General features: G+C 36.2%; 1 pseudogene; it reads left to right on the top strand.

The window, feature by feature from the left end:
* LOC102180897 lies at positions 820-1,489 on the top strand (annotated as a pseudogene).

The raw sequence follows: 11,538 nt of genomic DNA, 5'->3' as shown, positions 1-11,538 counted from the left end.
TGGTTGCAGTCACCATCTGCAGTGGTTTTGGAGCCCCAAAAGGTAAAGTCTGTCACTGTTTCCATTATTTCCTCATCTATTTTCCATTAAGTGATACGTGAAACAACTTTTTGGCTAACCCAATATATCAGCCTATTTTAGAACTAATAAATTCCAAGGGTAAATATTTAAGTAGCTTCTTTTTTTCTTTATTTTGGTCTGACTTATTCTAGAAAATCAAGACAGAGTGAACTTGAGTAAACAGGTTTTTGTTTTTGTTTTTGTTTTTGTTTTTTTTTCCCCAACAACAGTAAAAATTTTCCTTTTCTCCTCTCATTTTTTTTTTCTTCTTCTTCTTCTTTTTTTTGAAAGGACAAAATTAAACACACACTTCCTTAAATTTTAGGCATATATTTGGCAATACATTTGTATGTATTTTCTAAGATGTTTCAACAAGTTGCAATCTTAATTCTCCATTAGAGTTTTGACTGAAAACAATGCTAAAGTAAAATCTTATGTCCTTGGTGGGGGAGGACACTTCCTCACTATTTATGTTCCATGTCATTAAGCTCCCCTGCTATGCATTAGGCAGGGTTTTTACCTTAGTTCAGGCTAGAAATAAAACAGAACACAATGCTTAACCTGCAAAAGCTTGTCGTCAACTGGGCAAAGCTATGTGAAAAATATAATGAAGATCAAGTGAAAATATTCATCATGAAAACTGTTTCTATCAATGGTCTGAATATTATAGAATTCCTAATAAAAATTCTAGTTACTTTTCCAGCCTGTACAGAGCTGCTTGGAGGCTGGAAGTGGTGGTGAGGTCCAAGGCAGCTTCTGGAATTTCTGAACACCCCTAGTAAGTACAAGATGGATCCAGTAGTCTTGAGTTACATGGACAGTGTACTGAGGCAATTAGATGTCTCACTGCTGTATCCTCCAAGCTGACTCAATGACCATGATATTGGTTTTGCCTTTGAGTACTTTGCCAATAGTCAATTTTATGACTGCATTGACCGTGTCTATTTCATCAGCCCCGAAGTTACTCAGTTCATCAAGTGCACTGGCAACCCAGCAGGGATGGCCATGTTTCTTGAGCTGTTGGACCTCCCAAACAAGAGAGTTATATTTTTAGCTATCAATGATAATTCCACACACACAGCTAGGGAAGCCTACTGGAGCTTGTTGGTTTATCTATAACATAAAAATGGCTTTTTTTCATTATGATTCTCATGGTAGTAGTAAATCATTCCATGCAAAGAAGGTAGCAGAGAAACTAGAAACTTTCTTAGGCAGAAAAGGAAATGAACTGACCTTTGTGGCAGAGAAAGCCCCTGCTCAACAAAACAGCTATGACTGTGGGATGTACGTGATATGTAACACTGAGGCCTTGTGTCAGAACTTCTTTAGACAACAGCCAGGATCACTACTGCAGCTACTCACTCCTACATAAACCACAAAGAAGAGAGAAGAATGGAAATATCTCATTGCCAGACGTTTTAAAAATTAGCTATTGAAATATAATTGATTTTTGAAGTCTCTTCTTTCTGCCTGTCCCCATGTATTGGATGGCTGTAGTCTCAGTGCCTGAGGGAAGATGCCTGGGAGAGGAAAGCTTAGAATACTTACTGCATCCTCAGAGAATGTTGTCCTCTGTATTACCTTAAAGAAAAGTTTTACTTTAATCCTAATTACAGAGCAATATTAATCACCAAAACTGATTAATTCCCTTTTGGGCTCTCTTATCCACATTGGTTTATTGCAAAGGGGAAAAAAATAATCTGTAAAACAAATTAAGAATATGTGAAATCTAGAAGAAAGAAGAAAATCATAGAGCAACCAAAAAACTTATTGCAAGCCCACATATTTCAAGAGATCAACTGGCTAGAAGCAGATCTCAAAACCTAACTTAATTCAAATTCAAAGTATTATCAATTACTCAGTTGTGTGATACCTCTTCCATTCAACAAGCAAAGGCTTTCCCAGCTATAACCTTTGCCAATACTTGATAAGGTTGGTTTTAGTCCATAGTCGCCCATCTGATTCCTGGAGCACCTTAAGAAAAGGGGAATCTTAAATAACTTTGTTGAAATAAATGTCTGTGGTGGACCTCTTATTTTGCATCTGAAACTTACTAAAGTTGGTTTATTTTTGTAAAGGAGGAAAAAATGGCCTTTCTAAACTTGTTCACTTAATTTAAAAATGCAGACAATGTAATTTTTGAAATGCTATTCCTTCTTAAAAAAAAAAAAAAAAAGTCTAGTTGACTTCAGGAAGTTTGTGTGTTAGTCACTCAGTTGTATCCAACACTTTGCTACTCCATGGACTGTAGCCCGTCAGGCTCCTCTGACAATGGGATTCTTCAGGGAAGAATACTGGAGTGTGTTGCTATTTCCTTCTCCACAGGAAGTTTTGAGGGCCTTTTAAGTAATAAGTACAAAAGTTACTTCGAGGTGGTTGGACATTTTTATGAATAAATGCAATATTCTAGTGCCAGGACAAACTATTTTCACTTAAGCCCAACTGCATCAAAAATTTATGGGTGGCCAACAAACTTCTATAAACGTTCTTTTCTCCATCATCTCTACTCTGAGGAGAGGAAAAAAAAAAATATCTCTGTAGTAATTACGACTCTGGGATTCTAAAAATCTACATATGTCTCAGTCTTCCTTCATTATCCTTAGGTCTATTCTGTTGCTTTTTGGAGTAGCAGTGATTTGTCAAAAAAATGATTCCTTTGTCCGTTATCTTTGGTTCAAGGTAAACCTGTGATCCTGGATAAGTTATTTTTCTGAGGTTCATATACACTTGTCTGTAATCTGAAAGTGTTGGTAACCAGATCTGATCATTGGTATGAGGATTAAATTCAGTTACACAGTTCAAGTACAAGAGATGAATTTCATTATGAAAATTTAATCTATTGTTGAATCTCACAACTCTGAGATGAGGTCAACTTTGGGATTAATTTTGCTTCAAGGATTTACTAAGAGATGGATGGTCTACATTGTAATGGTCAGTTTCATTTTTTCATTGTTTTAAAAACCTCTGAAATCATTAAAGATTCATAGGAAGTTGCAAAAGTGTACAGATTTCAGGGAAAACAATCAGAAAAAAAGAATATAGATGTATGTATAATTGCATCACTTTGCTGTACACCTAAAACTAACATAATATTGTAAATCAACTCTTGTTCTTCAGTTGCTAAGTGTGTCTGACTCTTTGTGACTTCATGGACTGTAACATGCCAGACTCTTCTGTCCTCCAGTATCTCCTGGAGATACTGTTCAAACTTATGTTCATTTTGTCAATAATATAAATATGTCAAAATTGAATCAATAATGCTATCAACTCTACCTCAATGAAAAAAAAAAAAAAAAAGGCATACAGTCCATTTGCCATTCACCTAACTTCCCCAGTGGTGACAACTTACCTAACTATCAGTTCAGTTCAGTTCAGTCGCTCAGTCTTGTCCAACTCTTTGCAACCCCATGAATCGCAGCACGCCAGGCCTCCCTGTCCATCACCATCTCCCGCAGTTCACTCAGACTCAACGTTCATCGAGTCCATGATGCCATCCAGCCAACTCATCCTCCGTGGTCCCCTTCTCCTCCTGCCCCCAATCATTTCCAGCATCAGAGTCTTTTCCAATGAGTCAACTCTTCCCATGAGGTGGCCAAAGTACTGGAGCTTCAGCTTTAGCATCATTCCTTCCAAAGAAATCCCAGGGCTGATCTCCTTCAGAATGGACTGGTTGGATCTCCTTGCAGTCCAAGGGACTCTCAAGAGTCTTCTCCAACACCACAGTTCAAAAGCATCAATTCTTCGGTGCTCAGCCTTCTTCACAGTCCAACTCTCACATCCATACATGACCACAAGAAAAACCATAGTCTTGACTAGACGGACCTTAGTTGGCAAAATAATGTCTATAGTTCAATATAAAAACCAGAAGACTGATATGAATGCAATACCATTAACTAGACTATAGACCTTATTCAGTTTTCACCATTATTTATATGAACCTTTTCTATGTGTGTGTATATCTGAATAAATAGGGGAGTGTTCAGTTATATGCAGTGCTTTCCACTTATAAATTAGTGAAACCACTCCTAAAATCAAGGTACAGAATTGCTCCATCACCATGAAGGAACTCTTCGTGCTATCTGTTTATGTTGACAGCATTCCTATCTTCCAATGCTGGCCTTGTCCTTTTGGCAACCACTCACTTGCCTCTTGCCTTTATTTCCTCTTGCTATGTAACCAATTATCACAAATGAATGAGCCTAAAGCAAAAAAATGTTTATCTTGTTACTGGGTCAGAAGTCCAAGCATAGTAAGAACAACTGGTTTCCCTATTAGGATCTCACAGACTGAAACCAAGATATGGGCCATTTCAGGCTCTTATCTGGAGCCTCTGGGAGATAATTCATCAGCTTCATTCAGGTTGAATTCAGTTCTCTGCAACTGTAAGACCAAGATTCCATTCCCTTGCTAGCTGGAAGGTCTAGCTATTGGTCTGATGTTTCCCTTAGTTTGTAAAGTCTGCTTACATCTCTTGGCTCACAGCCCTGTCCATCTCAGAAGCCAATAATAGTGCATAGAATTTTTCTTTTCTTTTGGGTTTTTATAATTTCATCTTCTGCTTCTCTTTTTAAGGGCTCGTGTGATTATATCTATGTAGTATGTGCCTGCTCAGTTGTGTCTGACTTTTTGCAACCCGAGGAACTGTAGCCTGTCAGGATCCTCTGTCTGTGGGATTTCCCAGGCAAGTATTCTGGAGTGTGCTGTTATTTCCTCCTCCAGAGGTTCTTCCTGACCCAAGGATCAGACCCGCATCTCCTGTGTCTCTGCACTGCAGGTGGATTCTTTACCTACTGAGCCATCAAGGAAGCCACAAGTGACACTAGAGGACAGGGATGATGAGAGTTAATATTTGTCTGCCAAAAATTTCCACTTTTTGTTTGTTGATGTTTGTTATACTCATGTTTGTGTGTATCTATGTATCTGCGTGTGTGTGTGTGTGTCTGTGTGTGTGTGTGTGTATGTGTGTTTGGCTTCCAGGAAGATCAATTGATTCTCAAAATGTTAAACTTCAAATGACAAATCCTTAGTCCTAACTTCTTCTGTCCTAGACTTAACAAAAATGTCTAACAGAAGGTCTGCTTATATTTATAATGAAATCATTTTTGTTCTTTCTATATAGTAACAAGGCAGTGTTTTATTTTATTTATTAAATTTATTTTGTAAATACACTGTAATTTGTTGCTAGGCTCTGTGAGATATACCTCAGGGAGAAATAGGCACTTTTATTCATAATAGTGCCAACAGTGAAATTATCTCCTGTTCTTTTAAAATGGTATTAATCTTAGTCTCCAGGATGGCTTGGTGGTATAAAGGATAATGGGCATAAAATTGGATTGAAATTTTAAAAGAACGTCTGCTTTAAAATAATACTGGAGATTAAGCTTTTTTTTTTTTTTTTTTGCAGTAGAACTGAATACCAAAACCATGGCCAAATTGTGTCTCCCACACATAACCAGCAAGGTAGTTGTGCCTTTCTCATGCCTCTGCTTTACAGTAAGGAGAACCTAAATATTTAATGGACAAGAAAGACTAGTTGGTAAATTATATTTCTTAACTGATTAAAGTTCCAATCCTGAGCACAACTATTATTTATTGCAACCAAATATTCAAGAACATTCACAAGCGGCATGCAAGCAGGTATTATAAATGGACAATATTTACAAGTATGTAGTTTTTCTAAGACAAGTTTGACAAATAGATGGTATTGTTCCTGATGGCTGTGTTTTTGGAATAGTACTTCACAAGGAAATATAATTCATCCTAGTGCTCTCCACAACTATGAGCAACACTGTGGAAAACTTCTCACTGTGAGTGGAAGCCAAAATTACATTTTCTGAAGTTAAACAGAAGCGTTCTTCTCTCTGATCAAATTTTAATGAAACAATTCAGAGGAAAACCATCATCTTACTTCAAAAATTGTTTTCACTGAAAATATAATAAATTCCAGCCTTGAGGCACAATCAGAGCTTCTCCATTTGGCTCTTCACTGCCAGCTGCATTAAATTGATGAAGACCTGCACTTCAACACTGGCCATGAATTCAAGGTCAATTTAATGTTCACTGAGCATTGATTAAAGTGCAATTCATATGTTCTCTCAATCAATAGAATAATGGAAACTTTGGAATGTGGCCAGAAAATGTTATTTAAGCTTCATTTTTGTCTTCCACAATTTTTAAAGTACATTTTCTATTTATTATTTCAACCACAATTTAATTCTCTGAGTCCTTGGGGATCTAGTTAGAACCATAGAGCACATAGCCTTAAGGTAGTTCAGAAAACACCTAGTCCAAGCCATTTGCTGTATAGATAAAGAATACAAGGTCCCAAGGGGACCTGAATGAACCACTGTTAACTGGAAGGTCACCCAGGACAAGGGAATTGGTGAGCATACAGTCCTGAGGTGTTGTGAAGAATCTTGCTGCTTCACATACTGTAAAAAGAGTGAGTTCATTTTAAAAGTATAGTTTAATTTTTAAATGACATATATTTATTAAAAATGAGGGGAGAAAAGGTCATAAATGTAACTTTTATGTAAGTTTTTATGTAACTTTTAAGTAAATTTTACTTTTCCTTTACAGAAAAGTAAAGGAAGACAAAAATGACTCCAACTTCCAACTTCAGAAACAACCATTTCATATATTTTATGAACATTATTCCAGATATCACTTATATCTACAAATAGAAGGCAGAAAGGAGGAAAAGTACGTAAATATAGAGAAAAGAGGCAGAGAAAATTGAACTTTTAAAGAAAGAGAATAAATAGTTAAAAGCCAAGATTATAGCAGGCATGCTATTTAAATAAAGCATACATTTCATATTATTTAAATTAGCTCAAAGGAAAAAAAAATCTGAAGTACTGAATCTGAAGTAAGGAAGAATATTATTGCAAGACATAGACATGCAAAATTATTTTTCAAGAAATGGTAGAAATATTTAAAGATCATCCTAATTTTAAAGAACATATTTTATCCATGTTGAGTATCCACTGATTTTTTCTTAAGGCAAAAAAAAAAAAAAAAAGTAATGTAATACACATGCAATGCACACATGTAACACCTCTGTCTTCCCTCACTTCATATCCAGATTTTTTAAAAATTTAAACTATGATTTCTACATTGTTAAAATTTGTTGATTTCTTACCTTCTAGTCTACATTTTATAATCTACCAGGTAATACTACTCAACTAGGCTTCAACAGAATGTGAACTGAGAATTTAAAGATATACAAGCTGAATTTAGAAAAGGCAGAGGACCCAGAGATTAAATTACCAACATCCGGTGGATCATAGAAAAAGCAAGAGAATTCCAGAAAAACATCTACTTCTGTTTCATATGCTAAGGCCTTTGACTGTGTGGATCACACCAAACTGTGGAAAATTCTTAAACAGATGGGAATACCAGACTACATTACCTGCCTCCTGAGAAATCTCTATGCAGGTAAAGAAGCAACAGTTAGAACTGGACATGGAGCAAGCGTCTGGTTCAAAATTGGGAAAGGGTTACATCAAGTCTGTATATTGTCACCCTGCTTATTTAACTTATATGCAGAGTACATCATGTGAAATGCTGGGCTGGATGAAGCACAAGCTGGAATCAAGATTGCTCAGAGAAATATCAATAACCTCAGATATTCAGATGACTCCACCCTATGGCAGAAAGCAAAGAACTAAAATGCCTCTTGATGAAGGTGAAAGAGCAATGTAAAAAAGCTGGTTTAAAACTCAACATTCAAAAAACTGATATCATGGCATCCAGTCCCATCACTTCATGGCAAATAGATGGGGAAACAATGAAAAGACTGACGGGCTTTATTTTATTGGGCTGCAATAATCACTGCAGATGGTGACTGTAGCCATGAAATTAAAAGATGCTCCTTGGAAGGAAAGCTATGGCAAACCTAGGCAGTGTATTAAAAAGCAGAGACATCACTTTGCTGACAAAGATCCATCTAGTCAAAAGCTATGGCTTTTCCAGTAGTCATGTATGGATGTGAGAGTTGGACTATAAAGGAATATGAGCACCAAATAATTGATGCTTTTGAACTGCGGTGTTGGATAAGACTCTTGAGAGACTCTTGGACTGCAAGAAGATGAAACCAGTCAATCCTAAAGAAATCAATCCTGAGTATTCATTGGAATGACTGATGGTGAATAAGAAGCTCCAATACTTTGGCCACCTGATGCAAAGAACTGACTCATTGGAAATAGAGGATGACACGATTGGATGGCATCACTGACTCGATAGACACGAGTTTGAACAAACTTGGGGAGATAATGAAGGACAGGGAAGCCCTGCATTCTGTAGTCCATGAGGTTGAAATTAGTCAAGACACTACTGAGGCTCGGAACAACAACAAATCTATTCTACTTTAATGGAAGTAAATTCTCACTACCAAATATTTTTAACAGTGCATTTTATTTTCAAGTTAGTTTTTTGGACTCATTTCTTAGTTGGATTGAGTTTTCATTTTTGTTCTCAAGTAGGAGTCACTTTGACATAGCTTCTCCAAACTTTAAATGATTTTATAGGTGTGTCTATAACCTGCAAATTAAAATGGCAACTTGGGACTTCCCTGGCAACCCAGTGGTTAAGATTCTGAGCTTCCACTGCAGAGGGTATGGGTTCAGTGCCTGGTTGGGAAACTAAGATCCCACATGCTCCAAAGCACAGTCAAAAGAAAATATTAAAATCTGATGCAAGAATAAATCTGTGATGAATAACAAAATAAAAAATAAAATAAAATTACTTGGACATACTGTTAGAGAATCACTAGATTATTTTCTTCAGAATATTGTAGAAATTGCTCCATTGTATTACTTTTTTAAACCAATTTATCGAGGTATGATTGACATGTCAAAGTGAAAGAAAGTGAAGTTGCTCAGTCATGTCTGACTCTTTGTGAGTCTATTGACTGTAGCGTGCCAGTCTCTTCCATACACGGGATTTTCCAGGCAAGAATACTGGAGTGGGTTGCCATTTCCTTCTCCAGGGATCTTCCTGACCCAGGGATCAAACTCAGGTGTCCCGCATTACAGGCAGACTATTTATCATCTGAGACACCAGGGAAGTTCCAAAACTGTACTTATTAATGTATACAACCTGATGAGTTTAAAGACAACTCTACCCTGTATGACCGTCACCACAATTTACTCCAGAAACATAAACTGCTTCTCTGTGGCTGTCTGAGAGCAGCCAGAATTTCCTTTTGAATTGCTTTTACTACTGGGATCCTTGTTATGTTTGGAATTGTTGACAATTCATTGCTCATTCTTCTGAAATGATTTTTGACACATAGAATGTCCCTTGAAGCCATAAACAGAATTTGTTCATTTAGAAATGATTTAATTAGATGCATTTTTTTCTTCACTTATCTTTGTTCTTTTAATCAAAAGCACTAATTGTAAGTATTTTAAATCCTCTTGCTCTGTCTTTTGTCTCATTTATTTTTTTTTAACTTTAATTTTACATATTTTGTACTTTTCATTTCCACTGTCCCTCCACTTACTGCTCACTGTATTTATTCTGGTGTTATTTTTCACCTGTGGTATTAAATCTCAGAATATCTGCATTTCATTCTGACCATTGGGATTCCTTACTACATCAAGGATTTCTTCTGCCATTCTCTCTCAACTAAGAAGTTAGGTGACAGTCAAATATGACATCACTGTCAGTGTATGATATTTTTCCTCCAGTTTCAACTCCCATGAGGTCTTCCACTACATACAGACAGTGTCCCCATTTCCCTTTGCCTAGAAACTTACTCAAGTCAGCGAATTGACTTAAATAGTGAATTGAAAAATGTAGTACTTACTTTTAACACATAGTTTAACCCTGTAATTGGTTTCATATTTTTTTAATTTCATTAATTTATTTGTCTTTCAGAATATTTCAAGAAAAAGTGGAAATAAAGTTATCTCATTACAACCATCTTTTTGATTAGTAATCACAAAGACATTTTCACCTGGGATGAGTCAAATAAACTGGAGTCAGTGGTGGATTTGTCTTGGTCATCTTCCACTTGATTTCGCTCTGGTTACCAGTAGCTCCCAAATTTCTCTGACTTGCAAAAACACAGGTTTATTTACTTCTCATGCTCAATCTCCATCATTATTGTTTTCATTTTGAAACCCAGGGTAATGAAATAACCAGTCTCGGGAAATTACTATTATGATGATATAAGATACCACAGAATGGCTCTGAAAGTTTCTGCTGGCAAGAGGAATGTTTCTCTGCTGATCATAGTCAGAGACCCAAAGAAAGACATGTGACAAAGTGTGACTTTAAAGGTATAGTAGATAACAGTTAAAATATACCTGTAGGGAAGAGAAAAGATTACTTGAGATTTGTAAAGAAATCTAAATATGAGCATCTTCTGAATCCTAAGTGTTCATCTTTTAATTCACCGGAAAATTTATCAGCCTTTCTTCCCAAGAGGAAACAACAATGTCATTCAATCACAGATGTATTTCCTAGTTTTAATGTCCTCACTCATCTAACTCAGAGTTATAACATCGGCTGGCTTGATTATATTTACCACATTCACATTTATTTGTAAGAATAAAGAAAGAAGGCCACATGAAAAATACTGGTCCCTAGTATTTATGAAATCTTGAAAAGGAAAAGTTAGGAGGTACCCAAGATGGGTCATGTGTCTTAAGTCTCAGATCTTCTCTCCAGCCTGTTGTATTTCAGAGATCCTGGCTGTGCTATCTCTGAGGACCTCCTTTTTTTGCCATCCTTCTAGGCTCTCTTTAAGAGAGATTTTTCAACCTGCTTTTTCTCTATGAGAAAGTTAATAACTTAATAAACAATTGATGTCTTAAACTGTTACTTTATCCTTTAATTCAAACTTGTAGTTCCTTAAGCAGTACAATTCTCTCCAAACCTTATTTGATCTTCTGTCTACTGTATTCACTTCCAGTTAGTTCTGTGTGACAAGTATTTTACTGATAATTATTTTCTAGATAGACCTCTCACTTTAGGTTTAGTAACAGGAATATTGAACATATTTAAGGGACTAGATCTGATAGAGTGCCTGATAAATTATGGATGGAGTTTCATGACTTTTTACAGGAGACAGGCATCAAGATTATCCCCAAGAAAAAGCAATGCACAAAAGCAAATGTCAGTCTTACAAATAGCTGTGAAAAAAGAGAAGTGAAAAGCAAAGGAGAAAAGGAAAGATATACCCATTTGAAGGCAGTGTTCCAAAGAATAGCAAGGAGAAATAAGAAAGCCTTCCTCAGTGATCAATCCAAAGAAATAGAGGAAAACAATAGAATGGGAAAGACTAGAGATCTCTTCAAGAAAATTAGAGATGCCAAGGGAAAATTTCATGCAAAGATGGGCTCAAAAAGGGACAGAAACAGTAGAGCTCTAAAAGAAGCAGAAGATATTAAGAAGAGGTGGCAAGAATACACAAAGGAACTGTACAAAAATCTTCAAGCCTCAGAGAATCACAATGGTGTGATCTCTCAC

The sequence above is a fragment of the Capra hircus genome, chromosome 2, assembly GCF_001704415.2.
Source record: "Capra hircus breed San Clemente chromosome 2, ASM170441v1, whole genome shotgun sequence".
Taxonomy (NCBI): domain Eukaryota; kingdom Metazoa; phylum Chordata; class Mammalia; order Artiodactyla; family Bovidae; genus Capra; species Capra hircus.
Note: the sequence above shows the minus strand (reverse complement) of the source record. Positions and strands in the feature narration are given on the sequence as shown.